This window comes from Pogoniulus pusillus, chromosome 15 (genome assembly GCF_015220805.1).
Source record: "Pogoniulus pusillus isolate bPogPus1 chromosome 15, bPogPus1.pri, whole genome shotgun sequence".
Lineage (NCBI taxonomy): Eukaryota > Metazoa > Chordata > Aves > Piciformes > Lybiidae > Pogoniulus > Pogoniulus pusillus.
Genome location: NC_087278.1, coordinates 16,823,315 through 16,841,099, shown reverse-complemented (window position 1 = coordinate 16,841,099; position 17,785 = coordinate 16,823,315).

Here is a 17,785-nt window from a genome sequence, read left to right as displayed (position 1 = left end):
TAGGGAGTTGATCATTTAACAGTGTCAGTTACCTGTCTACAGTATCACCACAACAACATGTATTGGAAATAGCAGACTAATCTCCAGGAACATGAGAAAAACTTCATAGCCATCTGTACTTTAACATTTTTCCTCTGCGTATATTACTTTTTTTTTCTTTCTTCCCTCCCCCCCTCCCCCAATTTTCTTTACTTTCCTATAATTTCTGTACTCCTGTTGCTTTCATGAGTTTAAGTCAATATTTTTTTATCTAAAATGCTTTTGGAATTGTTGGGTGGAACAGAAAAATATATACAGAAACACAGGGGTCATGGAAGGGTGTGGTTGAAGGCATTCACTTGCTGTCCACTGAGAAGTAACTTCAGAGCAGATTAAGTTGGTAGCAGCAGGAATCTTCTGAGCATGACTGCAAGTCAAACCCATGGCATTCCCCCCTGGCAAAACTTTTAAACTTGGAGAAGCATTGAATACGTCTGAAAAATGGCCTTAGTGACCCAGAAATTTCAGCCTCAAGGCCTGGTCATCTCACGCTGACTCCATTCATGACTGACTCTGACTCCACTTGTCATGTATGTGTTTAAGAGAGGTTCATTGTTCTCTTTTCACTTGTAGCTTCTGCCCTCTGCTCCCAGAGTTTGCAGAGATACACACATATATATATACATCTGGGTTTCTGCCAGTGGGTAATCTTACTGATAGTTGGTAACCTTGCTGAAATTTGAATACCCTTACAGAATAAGAGCTGCTACTCCTTAGTGGTCACTGACATTTCAAAATGATGGTTTATCTGTGGTTATCTAGTGGTTTATCTGTTTGGTTAGTCTGCCCAATTGAAATGTTGCTGTTGGATTAATGTATCTCTACTTTTCAAAAACAGCATGAAAACCCGTATAAACTTACTAATCAGCTGCAGAAAAAATGGCAATAAACAAGTGTCACGGAGGGGTATTCTGCCACCTGCGCTGATTGTGGCGGAGGGGAGACTATTAATTGATGTGAGAGGATATTGTGTGAATATATATATTTATTAACTTCAATATTTTCAACTCTCGCCACCCCCAACCACTGAATTGTAATATTAATTTTTATTCTACACGGTTATGAAGACATTATGGGAATATATCAAACATTAACTGTTATAATAACTAGCATACATTCAAGCTATTAACAGAGAGAGTTTTCCCCATGGCTTAATGCCACTTGGGGTCATATTCTACTTGCCTAGCAAGTGTGGGCTGAAAGCTGTTTGCTGCTCTATGGCAGAGGTAATAGAAATTACAGAGGCACTGAAGTATTTACTCACAATTCTGATTAATCAATAATTACCCTCTAGGGCTACATCAGAGCCTATGCCTGGTGCCCAATTCTTCAGGGTCTCTGCCTGTGGACTTTGAGGCTGGAATCCTCCGGTTTCAGGGGAAATGACAGTCTCTGACCTTGTGCTGCTGATTTCTTCTGGATGCCCTCTCCAAGGATAAGTAGGCAGGATCTCAGGTGCAGAGGCAGGATGCCGTGCTGTCTCAACACGATGTAATGCTGGCTTGTTGTGGAGGGGGATTTCTCTATTCCTCCCCTATTAGGGTGAGGTGAGAAATTAATTTGAGGTGGTATTCATTTTTTATAAAATTATTTATTAAAATTAATATTTACAAATTTGCCACCCCCAACCACTGAATAGTTCTTTTGTGAAAAGTTATGAAAACAATTAGGATATGATATATTTACAGGGATTTGATTATTAACTATAAAATTATCAACTATAGACAGAGAGAAAGATTCCTTTAGGCTTAACGCCTCTTAACAATTACCTGTCTGCCCAGCAGGGGCTGAAAGCTGTCTGCTCTAAGGCAGAGATAACTTATATTACAAAGGAATCAAAGCTTGCTCAGATGTGTTGCCCTTAAATATTAATCACCCTCTTGGGATTGTGTCACAGCATGCCCAGTATTCAGACCTTGTGAGGCTGGCTTCTTCCCGGATTGCGAGGGGAATAAGAGTTCCCAGTCTCTGGGGTAAACAGGTTTTCTCTAACCTTCTCTCCTGATGTGAAGTGGTCTCTGCCTCGATGCTGCTGCTTCTTCTGGATGCTGCATGTCCAGGAATGGTCAGCTGGCAGGATTCCAGGTGCAGGAGGAGGATTTGTCCGTGCAGCTTCTAGCACGATCTTCTCACAGCTAGCAGGCTGTGTTTGTGGGTTTGCAGACAATCTGGAAGGTCTGCCTTCCCTTAGGCTACAGCAGCAGGCATGCAATGTGTGCCAGGCTGCTGGGAGATTGATCTCTGTGGATAAATCGAGATAGCTCTAGGCTTAGGCAGGGGGCTATCGGCTCCCCATATGTATCAAGTGCAGGCATGAATGTGCTCTGCTTCCAAAGGTTTGCAGACAGGTTAACTGCGAGTCGAGATTAGTGCAAGAGGGCTGAGCCTCTGAAGGTCTGCAAGTGACGGCCAGGTCCTGTGTCTAGGCCTTGCATGCAGGTCAGGGCAGCAGGATGCTGCTATATGGATCAGAGAGCTGAGCTTAAACAGTTAAGTCTGAACCTCTGAACACATGATGCTCCTTTGCACCCCTCTTTATAAACTCTGGGCCGAGATTCGTGACCCTTTTGGCCATCTAAAGTGACCAATCAGGTTGGCAGTAAACCAAACCTTACCTTAATAGGCAGGAGCTGTTTGCCTGGACCCTCCCAAATATGGGGATCACCTGGGCAGACCTCAGGGATACACGGACTGTGTGTGTGTGTGTGTGTGTGTGTTACACAACCTGTTTACTAGCATGGGTCCTGGCAGAAAAACATGTCCAGGCATGTAGAGGCATAGAGAGGCCTCTGTTTTGGGGCTTCAGCCCCTCCACCACATTGCTACTCAGGCCGATCGTGTGCAGACAAGTGGGTTTGCTCCTGGCAACTTGTGGCAATGGTACACACCAGGTAATCATATGAAGGCAGGCATAAGTGCAAGCATGTACACAGGCAGGCAAGCAAGCAATGTGGGGGAGCAAGCAAGTAAGCCTGTGTACCCCTATTTATTAAGTGTGGGCTGAGAATTAATGGCCCACTGGCCACCAAAATGACCAATCAGGTTGGCGGTCAGCCAAACCTCACCATACTAGGCAAAAGCTGCAAGCTTTGACTTTCCAAACATGGTAGTCATGTGGGCCTAGCACTGGGCAGGCACGAGCTGGACATGTGGGGGCTTACACAACCAGGTGTCCTGGGCAGGCCAGACTTTATGGCACCAGGTCTGTTGTGCCCCTCTGTGCTCGTTTAATACTTTTACCCCTGGTGCAGGCAGAAAAACATGTCCAGGCAGGGCAAGGCATAAATAAGCCTATTTTTGGGCCTACAGGCCCTCCACAACAACAAGACTCATGACTATTTCCAAATTCTGTCTTTCTTTGTACTACCCTTGCCTTGAAATATTAATGATAAACAATTCAATGGGGATATTACAGAGGTCTATAAACATCTGTCCTCAGGGACTGAAACAGATTTTCAACTGATATAAAGCAGGTAAACTAGTGACTTCAGTAAAATTATGTTGACATCCTCTGAAGATTTGGGCTACTGCATTTCATGTCTGGTTTTCCTTACAACTTCCTTTTTAAATGGATTGTAAATGACTCATGCAGTAGAGAGAGAAGGGAGCAGCAGTCAGATGGATAGAGTTTGTGCCAAAGCTATTATCACAACTGGTATGCATCAGTAGATTTGGGAGGAGTTAATTTTAGGCAGTTAGTACAAACTAATGTAAGAGAGGAAGATCAAGTACAAATGTTCCTTGCGTGCACCATCACTCTAAGTCCAGGAAGCAATCTTGCTAGCTTGAGTTTTGCTGTTGTTGCTTAGGTTTTTGGTGTGGTTTTGGGGGAGAAAGTGTAGTAAAGATGAGTGGTTTCAAATTGAACCAAGCTAAAGTATGCAGAAAAGATAATTTTACATTGTCCTTCAGATAAACTACTGTATACACCTGTCTATATGTGCTTTTTTCCCCTTATCCTTTGTTTTTCTTGTTTTGTCTTTATCACAAGGTCTTCAGAGACTGAATCTTTTCATATGACTCTATAGAATCTAAGAAAAGGGCTAAGAACTTCATTTGTTGTATTTATCTATTGGGGCAATAGAAATTATTAGGAACATCCAAATTAGTTTATGTGAGCTAAGTCCTGCCAAGAGCAAATAATAATATTATTTCCTTCTCTGCAACCATCTCTGGCCTCTGTCATTGCACACATCAAAATGTGAGAGCTGCTTTAGATAGAAAAAGAATATTTAATACAATTGTAGCTGAAGAGAGGATTTTAGGTAGGTAGAATAACTGAATCTGTCATAGTTATGGATTGTAGTCCTCATAGTAGTGTGAAGAGAATCACAGAATTAACAGCATTAACCAGTTTGGAAAAGATCTTCAAGACTATCAAGTCCAACCTATAATGCCCAGAGTATGCTTCCATACTTATTTTGCATTATAAATTCAATATTTTATATTATACAAAAGTAGCAAAAAATTCATCTGAGACATGATCAGAGATAGGACATGAAAGCAGCTAAGCAATATGGACAGGTCCTTAATGGCCACTGCCTCTCAAACGTGCATATTACCGAGCTGTTTTGTTCGAATGTGACAACCAGAAGTGTAATTCATAATTAAACTTTCTTCTAAAACTGATGTACCTCTCAAGACTTTTTTGACACAAAGAAGTAAAAGATTCTCAATATTTCAAATTACCCCAAAGTTGTTTGTCTCTCATCTCCTGCTAAGTAGCTACATGTCTTTTATGGGACAGCTGTTGAAGGCAGGAATTTTTTTCTGCTGGAAAATTAACTCCTTTCTATCAAAAATAAATAAATACAACCAAGATTTTGTGTGACCTGATGTTTCTAAGAAATCTTAACTTAAGAAACATCAACAGATTGTGACTCCTAAAATGGAAATCAGGTACTAGTTGTGACCTTGATGTCTTGAATCTACACGTCACTCTGACATGGTCTACAGGAGGTCCTTTGGATACAGTGAAGGAACTGATTAACTAGTTCTCCTCTAATTCCTATGAATGCAGCCTGCAGGATGAAGGTTTGCAACAAAAACAATAAAGAATGCAGAAGTGAACATCTCTTGGAAGGCCAGCCTCAGATAGCCAAGTTAATCTGTCAAATAGTGAGCATGAAAAATATCAATACCCAATGCTTAGAGTAAAGTGGCACCACTCAGTTCAGTATTGCAGTACTGAGCACACTCAAGGAATGGTTTTGGGGTATCTATGCATTGTTAGACAGATATTTCTCTGCATAGCTATTCATTCCCCTCTGATCATTACTATAGTTAACACTGGCAGAACAATGGCAAAACTTTGATATCTGAAGGTGTCCCAGGTTGAGGCTAGAGGGTTAAAAAAATTTCTGGGGACTGAAGATTGTTATTCAAACCCATAATTCTGCTATCTCTTTATAGACTCACAACAAGGTCAGTTCGTTCTCCTTTCCTCCTCCACTTCGTTGGTGTGTGCTCTTACAGTTGATCAAGCCTTTTGCAAGGAACAGTCACAAAGGCAGAGGAACTTCATTTTTAGGAAACATCTAAGTTCTCAGACCTTTGTGGGAAATGGACTTCTCCTAAGTAAAGCACTTCAGCATTTTTGCAGTAATTGGGACAATCAACCTGTCTTTTGCAGCAGGAAGTTAGACTAGACAAATCAGTGAGATGTGTCCACACAGTGCTATGAACAAATATTATCTGCTGAATAGTGTAGGATTTCTCTGATAGTTTCTTCCCTAAAATGTCAATGGAGAAGTTAAAATGGCAGGAAAAGAAGGAAATTGTCTCCATGATTTAATAACTGATTACAGGCTAGGAAAGAAAGGGAGGAGTGAGTCCGTTTCTGAGTTTTTGCAGAGGGTGGATATTGGCAATAAAGACTCAGAGGGACCCACATTGAACTCCACACTGTACCTCATTCTTACAGTTATCTGGTAAAACAAGTGTAGAATGACGTAGCACAATCTGATGACACTAAGTTAAGTGAGGCAATAAAATTACTGTGTTGTACTGAAAAGAAAATATTGACAGAGAGACACTGAGTTTCAGTTTGAATATTAGACAGGCTTTTTTTTTTTTTTTTTTTCTTTTTCCCAGTGACAATTTTCCCCTACTTCACATCTGTGTACAAGCACAGTACTGCTCCTGTATGCTCCTAGTCCACTTCTCTGGACCAAGCTGTATCACATGGGGCTGCATACAGCTGAAGTTCCTTCGTTATCAATGCCTACCTTGTTGGGGGTTTCATGTTATGTGCAGCAGAACAGCAGTTCTCACTCCACCATCTGCTGTCCTTTTGATTTAGGAGATGTCTTATAAGCAGGCACCCTGAAAACTGGAATCTTTACTGAGACATATAATTATCATCAAATGCACAATAGGAGTTCCTAAGTACTCTGAGAGTTACTAATGTGCAAGTGCATGGCCAGAAAGAAAATACACATAATTAATGAATCAGGCTACTATTTTAGGCATCTGTCATTAGTTATAAATGGAATAACAATGGACTTATGCTGGAAAACATCTTGAAAGGATATGTTACTTCATCTTCCAAGCTGCTGTTTATAAAGGCATTATAAAAGTTGTTACTAGATGTGAAGAACTGCTAAAAATCCCACAAAAGCAGCAAAATGATGTTATGGAAGAGAAAATCATCTCACCATGATATAACTTTACACTTAGAATCGTAGAATCACAACATTGTTTCAGTTGGAAAAGACCTCTAAGGTCATTAACATCAACCTGAGACCACTATGGTCATTAAACCATGTCCCAAAGTGCTGCCATGGCTCATGTTTCAAACACCTCCAGGGACTGTGACTCCACGACCTCCCTGGATAACCTATTCCAATGTTTCACCACTCTTTCAGTAAAGATTTTTTTCCTCATAATCCTAAACCTCCTCATGCACAATTAGAGGTAATTTCATCTCGTTCTATCACCTGATAATAGGAAGAATAGACTGACCCCCACCACACTACAACTTCCTTTCAGGCAATTGTAAAGAGCAGTGTCTTCTCCCCTCAGCCTCCTTTTCTCCGGGCCAAACAATTCCAGTTCCCTCAGTCACTCCTCACAAGATTTGTGCCCTAGACCCTTCACCAACTTTGTTGTGCTTCTCTGGACATGCTCCAGAAATTCAGTATTTTTCTTGTAGTGAGAGGACCAAAACTGAACACAAGATTCAAGGTGCAGCCTCACCAGTGCCACGAACAGGGACACAATCACTTCCCTATTCCTGCCAGTCACAGTGTTCTTGATACAGGCCAGGATGCTGTTGGCCCTGGCCACTCAAGAACGTTGCTGTCTCATGTTTAGCCAGCTGTCAAGCAATACACTCAGGTCCTTTTCTACTGGACAATATTCCAGCCACTCTGCCCCGAGACAGTAAAATTGCATGGAGTTGTGACTCAGTGCAGGACTCCATCCTTGGCTTCATTAAACTTCATCCAGTTGTCCTCTGCCCATTGATCCAGTCTATTAAAATCAATTTGCAGAGCCTTCCTACCCTCAGGCAGATCCATATTCCCACCCACTTCAGTGTCATCTGAAACCTACTGAGGGTGCAATCAATGCCCTAGTCCAGATAATTTATTAAGATATTAATCAGAAGGAGGCCCAAAACTGAGGCCTGGGGAACAGCACTAGTGACCAGCTCTCAACTGGATTGAATTCCACTCAGCACCATTCTTTGGGCCCAGTTCTGCAGACACTTTTATACCTATCCAAGCAATGAACATCCAGTTTCTCTGGAAGATGCTGTGGGAAACACTGTCAAAGCTTTTCCTGTTTTCTTTGACATCTGAAGCCAAATTAATTTCCATCTGGGCTTTGGCCCTTCTGATTTTCTCCCTGCATAGTCTCATGGAATTTTGTACCCCTCCTGAGTGTCCTGTCCCTTCTTTCAATGACCACAGACTCTCTTCTTCTCCCCAAGCAGCAACCAAATCTCTCTATTCATCCCGGTCAGTCTTATTTCCTGAGGCCTCATTTTTTGGCACATGGGGATCACCTTCTTGGACTCCTTGGCCTCTCAGAACTTCCTCCTAAGGGAGTCCATTCACCAGTCTCTGAAACAGGCCAAAGTCTGTCCACTGAAAATCCCAGCAGGCAGTCCTGCTGATTCCACTTTTCTCCAACAACTGAGAACTGTATCATTCTGTGATCCTGTGCCAAAGACAACCCCCAACTCACAAGTCCTCTATTCACAAACAACAGGTCGAACAGGGTGCCTTCCTTAATTGACTCCCTCACCAGCTGTGTCAGGAAGTTATCCTAGGAACCTCCAGGACTGCTTCTTCTCTGCTGTGTTGTTTTTTCACCAAACATCAGGAAAACTGGAGCCACCTAAGCAAACAAGGGCCAATGATCACAAGACTTCTTCCACATAGGTAAAGACCACCCTTGTTGGGTGTTCTATAACAGACTCATCAGAATATCTGTTGTAAGACCACAGTTCAGCTCTGAAAAATGGCAAAGGTCTGATTTTTTGAGCTTTTCCTTCTATGTGTTTAAAGCTGTCTTTATTTTAGTGACAGAATTTACCATTTCATTTAACTAGCATTTCACAGTATCACAGTATCACAGTATCACCAAGGTTGGAAGAGACCTCATAGATCATCAAGTCCAACCCTTTACCACAGAGCTCAAGGCTAGACCATGGCACCAAGTGCCACGTCCAATCCTGCCTTGAACAGCTCCAGGGACGGCGACTCCACCACCTCCCCGGGCAGCCCATTCCAGTGTCCAATGACTCTCTCAGTGAAGAGCATAAGAGATGGTCATCAGAGAAGGGAAGCTTTGCCACTCCGCCACAACAGCCTTCCCAAATCACAAGATTAGGCAGAGAAACATATAAGTGGCAGAGTAGCTACACAAAGGAGGTCAAAATCACTTTTAATATGCAGTCTGGTTTCTTTTCTATGACATGAAAATACCATCTTATATGGGAAACCAGGTTTAAGCTAGAATCAAGGCACATTTTACTTCCAAATTTTGAAGTTTGGGTACAAGGTTCCTAATTTGTTTCCTGTTGACAGAAAGGTCTCAAAGATGCTAAGCAAAAAGAAAGAAAAAAGCTACTGCTCTGATTAAAAATGAAAATGGATAAAAATCATGCTTTCCCTTACTGTTGAAACCCCTCTTCATAATTTGCTTCCAAGCATGTTCAATTCACTTTATCACAGTGACTGCCTGAAATACCACTTTCCCTTCAACCCTTATCACTGTCTTAATATTTATCCATTTAATCTTTTCAGTTCTTAGAGGCACGAGGACGAGTCTTCTCAGCTGAACAGAGAAAGAAAAGAGACTGCTGAATTTGTCCTCATAGTTCTCTTGACCCTCTCACAAGTTACATTTCTGATGTCCATGAATGCTGTGTGTTACTGTCACAGAATATTTAAAATTGGAAGGGACCTCTAGGTACCATTTTGTCCAACAATAATGATCAAACTGGACCAGCTAGAGCAAGGACCATGTCCAGATAACCCTTGAATATCTCCAAGGATGGAGACACCATAACCTAGCACATCATCCATCTGAAGTTGAAAAAAAACACAAACCCCCAAAAAATGAACATTTTTCAATCTATTTCATCATGCCCTGAACACAGGGTAAGATAGCAAGAAGAATAAAAAGGAATAAAATAACAAAAACTATTGATAGCAAGATATTAGAACTGATAATTGAATCCACAATAATAGTTTAAATGCCTTTCCAGGACCACAGATTTAAAAACAAGCTTATAGAAGTACATACAGAAGGTCATCTGCTTCTTGAATTTTATAGCACATTTACAAGTTCTTCAGACTCCAAAAAAAGCAAAATTAAAGAGGGAAAGAAAAAAATCCTACATAAAAGGTACTGACAAATCTTTGTAATTTATATGATATGTACTAAATTTCTTCAGTCAAAATGCAGAGAATGACAACTGAGAGAAAATAGAATCTTCCATCTGTTATTTCTCAGGTCAAGCATTTCAAGGCTTTCAATTCAGTGTTTCATTTGGATACTTTTGAGGCAAAATAACTCAGTCTTTCACTTTGAAATGGTTTCTGCTTCAAATTTTATTGAAATAGCCAGTGATCCCCAACCACTAGACACAACATTGTGTTTCGTCTGAATACTCATTTTTTGTTATCTGAATATTTTCCAACTTTTCAATTAAACAAAGTAACCTGCAGATTCTAAGTACTACAGGCAGTAAATGTCAGACCAGAAGCAGCCTATCTACCAGTGTTTCTCACACCCTTTTTCTTTTCTCTTTTTTTTTATTAATGGAATTTAATGGTTAAACAAGTTATTTTTGTAGCGTTGCACCAGTTAGTGAAGTTTTGACTGGAAACCATATGAAGAAATCAGAACTGGGGTCAGTGTGCTCTGCTGTATAGGTTGGGGTTATTTTGTTTTGTTTTGTGCTGAATTGGTTTGGTTTCCTGTTGTTGAGGTTTTGTTGTTTTCCTTTTTAATTTTGTTCTTTTAAATTTAAAATTAAGAGGTCTAAAATTTATTTAAAATTAAGTTTATTACAAGACAATTTGGAAATAGATATAAAGAACACTTTATTCCATTTTATGTAATCAACAACAAATGCTGATCACATCAGATAAAAACCTTAAGTTGCATTTTTTGTGCATAATTCACTTTATTATGGGCTGTGGTGCTTAACTTCAGATATTTAGTCACATTCATGCAACTGATCCTGTGATGATGTTTATGCTTACAGCAAAATGGAAATACTATTTCAAAGATCAGAGCACAGATGATTGGCAAAATAAGTTAACTTGAGGGGAACCATGGAGAAATCTTTCTCAAGTTTTCATATAATGTTTTAACTTTGATCACAGAGATCAGAGTGTTCTACTGGAAAAGCAAACTGGGAATAGTTTAAAACATTTCTTTTAAATGGAACAGGGCAAATAAAACTCCTCCTGTAACATGTACTTGCAAGTACATCTTGGGGGAAGACATCATATATACTAGTCTATGACAAGCCCGTTAATTAACATGCAATATTTGCTTAGATATGCAGCAGCAGAAAATTAGGTAGCATTTACATATCTAAGAGGTTAGAATATTAATCAAGGAAGGGCTTATTATTATCAGACCGGGAAAGATGCAGGCAGAATAGTTAAAAATGATTAGCCACAATATATCCCCAGTGTAAATCAGGCTGCAAATGCATCAGCTTCACAGCTAAACAATATTTATCGTATCTCCTCCTTTTCAACAAGGGAAATGGGATGTGCAAGCACACCTTTTTCTTGATAAGGAAAGATTCATGTATCCCTGACTGGTCCCAGAGTTTTCATAAGTCACAAACTTCTGTTTGGACATAATCTTTAGCCCACCTCAAGTACCAGAAATATATTAAACATATTCTAGGCTCTCTTCAGCTTGTCCTTCCAGGAAGTGCTAAGCATGGATAGAGTCTTTAGCTACACAACTCCTCAGGTGCTATTATGACCCTAGAAGTTTTTCTGAAATTATAGGATAGGAGCCATGGTAGGACATACATCTTCAGCCTTTTTCTCTTACTCCAGAAGGACAGAGATAAAATTGTTTCTTCTTCTGAGGCTGCTAGAAATATTACCCATAAGTGAAACTCAAGTCAAACTATGAAACTTTCTGCCAAAAGGGACAAGCACCATGTTCAAACTCTTAGCTACTGAGCGTGCCTGAAAACAAAGCACTAGAAGCACAGCCATATTCCCTCCTCTGAGCAGAGGGGAAGAGAGAGCACAAAGCCCACTTGATAAATGGCATCTGCATTCCTGAACCTAGTAGAGATAGATGTACAACTCAGCAACGAAGGACAAGTCAAAGACAGCTGTTTCAAACAGCTTGCAAGGTACCACAAACTCAGCTTCCTGGTGCTTGCTTCAGGAAAACATCTACTGCTGGAATCAGCAGAAACACAGCCTGTGCCAGTCATGTGTAAGGGAAGGTTTAGATTGCACATTAGGAAAAGTTTCTTTACTGAAAGAGTGGTGAGTTATTGGAACAGGATGTCCAGGGAGGTGCTGAACTCACCATCCCTGCAGGTGTTCAAGAAGTGTTTAGATCTGGCTCCTTGAAACATTGTTTCACAATCATGATAGTTGGGTTATTATTGGACTTGATGATTTTAAAGGCCTTTTCCAGCTTTAATCATTCTATGATTCTGCGATCCCACAAGCTGCCTTGACTTTCTCAGGATGGACATCTCTATTACATAGTATCGCAGGAGAAATACTGTGGGCATCACTTCCTCAGGCCACAAGATAATGACTTCTGTAAGTTGGAGACCATCCAGTGCAGAGGATTAGGGTAAAGAGAACGAGACAGGCCATAAATACACAGACTCACCATACCATTCTGGGAATAATTTGCACTGGGGAAAATGGGACCATGCATTTTGCTATAAAAAGTTAATAGCTCCGTCTGTCTAAAGGGACAACAATGTATCATTTAAACTGTTCCTCCTCCTTTGCTTTCAACAAGTTTCTCATCCATTGCTATTGAGAGGCACAGCCCTCCTCAGATTGCTGAAGATTTTTTTGGTTATTATTTTTACAGTAGTTAATGTTTCTGCTAAGCAATTAGGAAACATCCAGCAGTTAAAAGCCTTTAATTGATGAATTTGCGCTTCTTCAGCCCCTAAGAGCTGGTGACAAATAAATAATCTTGTCTGTTAGAAAAACTGACAATAGCTGCAGATGCTATTGAAGTCAAAGTGAAAATAGGTAACTGTAACTTAATAACCACTTCAGGGACAGTGCACATGTTGTCCTTGGGAATTGCAGTAACATACCCCAAAATTTCTGTGCTGCAGTCCAATATTGTGCTGCTAACATTGTTTTGCACATCTTTATTAGGTTCTAGGTTATTTGGAGTCAGTAACAGAAACAATTGACCCGTAATGTTGTGGTTTATCTTCCTTCCTCACACTAGAAGTTGAAATACAGCTGTATCCATCAGCACATTCCCAATGTTTCTTGACATGATAATTTGAGACTTCTGTGAGTTTTAGTGCACTGACAATGATAAATAACCCACAGTAGCTGAATTTCATCTTCTATTCAGTTTATTCAAATATTTTAACCATTTAAATTATTTCATAAATTCAATCCTTCTCTGACAAACAGATCTGTTCCGCACCTGAAACACATCTTCTTTGTGTTTATATCACTGCAAGTGGCAAATTCTGCAGCAGCTTCCCTTAGACATTTTAGTGGAAGGTTGTACTGTTGTTTGTTGTACAAATATACAAGAATACAACAATCTTGCTTCTTCTTAGCTTGAAATTAAGCTCAATGCATTGCGTCCTGTCCTTGAGTTTTCTCTCTGCTTGTGGCTGCTTTAGTTGCCACCTAATGGCGCTGTGAAAACTGCTTCAGGAAGTTGACAGAAAGAAGTGGAGTCAGGGACCATAAGACAAAGACTGAGAAATGTTTTGGAACAATGGCAGTAATTAATTAGTGAGGTGGTTCTAAAAGATAGATGGTTAATTCCCCAGGAAAATAGCTTGTAGTATCTTTCTGCATCTTGTGTGAACCAGAATTCAGCTTATACCATCAGCCTTTTTCACCTCTTGCATGCTGCTTGACAAAGAGAAACTGACTGCTGCGGGCCAGCATAGGTGCTGCTCAGGATCTACTGCACTACGTCTTCCTTGGCTCTTGCAAGGCAAAGCAAAGATTCTCCTTTTTCTGCTCTCCTTCCCTGAGGCATCTGAAACAAGTCTGGCCTGAGCAGAGTTGCAGTGTCCACAGAGTCAGATTTGCTTAAGTTAGCTTCTCATTCAGTTCAATCTTATTACTTGACAAAGTACAAGTGAAGTTAGTAGATTAGGTGAGAGCTAAGCAACTATTTACAGCGTGTGCTGGATCATGAAGAGATAAAACCATAAAAAATATTGTTAATAGCTTCACTCCGCTCTTAATTGAAAGGTGAGGATTTCTTTTTTGGGTAACTGCTCAGTCCTGAGGCCAGAGACATGTTCCAGCTAAACTTTCCTTGCCGGAAAAGAACTTTGGTGCTGTCTCCTTTCCTTTAAGTCTAGATCACTGTTTGGACATTTGTTTCATCAGAGCCATCAGGAAGCTTGAATGATGTCTCAATAGGAGTATCTCAGAAAAGTGTTTACTACTTGGTAGATTCAAAGCAGATCTCAATAACCCCATTTCCTTGCAACAGGCAGGACCTCTGTATGTAATGATCCGTATGTGATGTCCTGCTACAGGAATGCTGTTGCATTTAGGTGAGAATTCATTTTAAATTAAGAGGGTTATGGAGGTGCTGATTCTTCTATCCCTTTGTATTTGGATGTCAACAGCTTGGTGATCACAAATCTACATTTTGTCAATTCTTTCACATTCTGCCATAGTTTGCCCTTCACTTTTTCTTACCATGCTACTTCTGTCCCTTAGCCAAATTATGATGTAACACAAATCATCTTACTTGATTCACAGTAATTTCCTGTGTACCTGTTAATAAAAACACACTAGTAATGTATCTGACAGACCTGAGTCTGTCAGATTTGTAATACCAAAACTGTGTGCTTCCCATGGATGCCACACAACAAGCCAGAAATTACATAAATAATTTGGCAGCAGGAGTCTCTCTCTTTGATTTGGCATATCTAATCAGTTTTGTCACATTTTCTACCTAATACTGACATAATCTGTGTAAAGACACTATTATAAAACTTTTACAACTAATCAGGGAGGACATAAATAATTTAAAAGTGTTGTTCTTCACAAGTTTTGCCTTTCTTAAAGGCTTCTATATTGCCATTGCTGATTTTACAAATCAAAACACAACCTCTCTGTCACTGAGAGTGCGACCAGAGTGGAAAATTGAACTGCATTCTTCCTCCACTATCAGAAAAGAAGTCCTGCAATCAAAACTGAGCCAACAGGTTTATTAATGGTGTATTAAACAAAATGAACCTAGCTCAGCCTCCCATGGATGTGGCTCTAGGATGTTAACAGTGGTGAAATCATTATTGCCATTATCACTAAAAGAAATCCCCAAAAGCAATTCAAAGAAACAGAGAGAGCCAATAGACTGAGTATGATGATACTGGCTTTGCTTGCTGTAGTCACATTTTAAGTAACAGTTCATGTGTGTGTTTAATTTTTCCTGTATTTATATAGAAATAAAATGAAATGTGATATTACTCACCTCCTTGAAGAGCAAAGCTACATTATTTTTTACCGTGGGAAAAAACAAACAAACAAACAAAAAACCCAAAAAGGCTGTCTGGAACAACCATAAAACACTAGTCAGAATCAGAAACTGGAATAAGAGGGAAAAAAAACAACAAAAAAACAAAAAAACACAAAATATATAATCTTTGGGAAGCAGAAACCCATACAGAAGCTGTCAAGTTAAATGTGAAAAGACAAAACTCTTTTAATAGATAAGGGAAGATCTGCATAGTACTGGTAAGAATGGCTGTGGCTCATGGATTTGAGATTTTGCAATAGAATGGAAAGAAAAAAAAGTTGCATTCCTTAAGGAATATCAGCCACTTGAAAAAAAAATATACAGCACAGTATGTTTTCCTATATCTTATAATGTGTGTTTAAGGCTGACTTTGGAAATAAAACCTTACCAAATTATTTTCTCTTATTTTCTCTCCTTGGGTTTATCTCTAAAAGAGGATTGTGTGAATGTCAATGGCTGTTTGCTTGACATTGAAGAAATAATATCAGGACAATTGAATTCACAGTTTTGCATGACAAAACACAGTATTTAAAGGATTAGATTATCATTTCCAAATAGATTTTAAAAAGAAGAGCTGGCAGTCCAAGAGGAATGCACTGGATAGTACTAATTTTGATCTGAACCTATCCCTAAATAAATGTCATATTGTGAATATAAACCTTGGATATTATCCAAGTGGAGGCAGATCTCAAATGGTAATTGTGCTATATAAGCAAATACAAAATCCCGATATTGATTGAAATAGGACAAAGGGAGCTCGGATTGTTTAGAGAGAGAGGAGGCTCAGGGGTGACCTGGTTGCTGTCTACAACTACCTGAAGGGACATTGTAGCCAGGTGGAGGGTGGCCTCTTCTCCCAGGCAACCAGCAATAGAACAAGGGAACACAGTCTCAAGTTGTGCCGGGGAAAGTATAGCCTGGATGTTAGGAGGACGTAGTTGCCAGAGAGAGTGATTGGCATTGGAATGGGCTGCCCAGGGAGCTGGTGGAGGCACCCTCCCTGGAGGTGTTCAAGAAAAGACTGGATGAGGCACTTAGTGCCATGGTCTAGTTGACTGGATAGGGCTGGGGGATATGTTGGACTGGATGACCTTGGAGGTCTCTTCCAACCTGGTTGATTCTATGATTCTGTGCTAGTTTGAAGCAGGGTAGAATGTTTTGGTGAGAAGAACTAGATCATAGGCTGTGAAAGGAAAACAATGGTGATGTCTACTGCCCTCAGAGTCTTGCTGAAGAAGAAATGAAAACATTAGATAACACTCTCACCATTTTGTTTCACTCTGCCTTGGGCTTCTGACTGAACTGCATCTCCCTAACCTCATCTTCCATTTGGACTAACCCACCTTTGCTTCTTAACCTCTTGGCCGAGCGTCTATTCTTCCTTAGGACTGGGGTAAGGTTGAGAGGGGCAGGGGGAAGGTGCAGGGGTGGTTGAGAGCCTCTCCTCAGGACTCAGGTTTCTGGGAGAGGAGTTGTGTTTCTGTATCACCTTTTACCTTGTATATTTCTGTATATAATTGTATATACTGTAAATATTGTGCCAGCTGTAAATAAATAGCTTCATTTATATTCCCAGAGCCCAGCTGAGACTAGTCTGGGTGATTTCTAAAATGTGGGGGGGTGGCGAACACCTAAACCATCATATCCAATGAAAGATATTATGCATAATCAGAAGTAAAGCTTATAAGGAGCCTTTTTGTATTTACATTATTCTGTATTGTGATTTGGCTTAAAATGCAGTTGCTTTCATGCATCAGTATATCTCTTTACTGAGGAAAGGGTACTACTCTGGGATCATGCTACCACAGAAATCTAGCCCTGAACTGGATCAGTTTTTCAGCTTTTAATTATTGAGGAACATCCTTTTATTCTTACTTTGAATTTGGTCTTACTATACTTTTGGTTCATTAAATTGCCCAAAACATCAAATTGTGAATAGAAACATGCTCACAGGGAATGTAAGATCCTATATGTCATTATTGCTCTTAAAACATATCAGTCATTAACTATTTCTAATTAAGAGCTGTAGAGATGGTCTTTCATGTTAGAAGCAAGGGCATCAGAAAACATCAAAGTCAATACAGCTGAATAAGCACCTTACGTGTTTAGATTACACCATAATTATGTGTTTAGGTTACAGCAGTGACCAGGTAATTTCCAGATGGGGTTGCAGGTCACAGTTCAGCAATGTATTATATGCTGGTTTAGGGCCCCTTGTGGTGTTGAATTAAAGATAATAATGACAAGTAGTAAATCAGCACCAGCTATTGAAGAGTATTCACCAAAGTTGTACTTGTGACCGTGACGACAGACCAGATACATAATGCTGTGACATCATCACTGTTCTCTACCAAGTACGGCAGCTTCCTCCATAGATTTCTAAGTAAAGTCAGCATAAAATTTGTATCACGTGTTCCTGAATATAAGAAAAAATTCAATTTTATGCATCCTCTTATTTAGATTAAGTTTATACTGAGAGAAAATTCCTGCAGTGGCTGATCATATGTTCAGGGCTGTGAACACAGTGCCACCATCT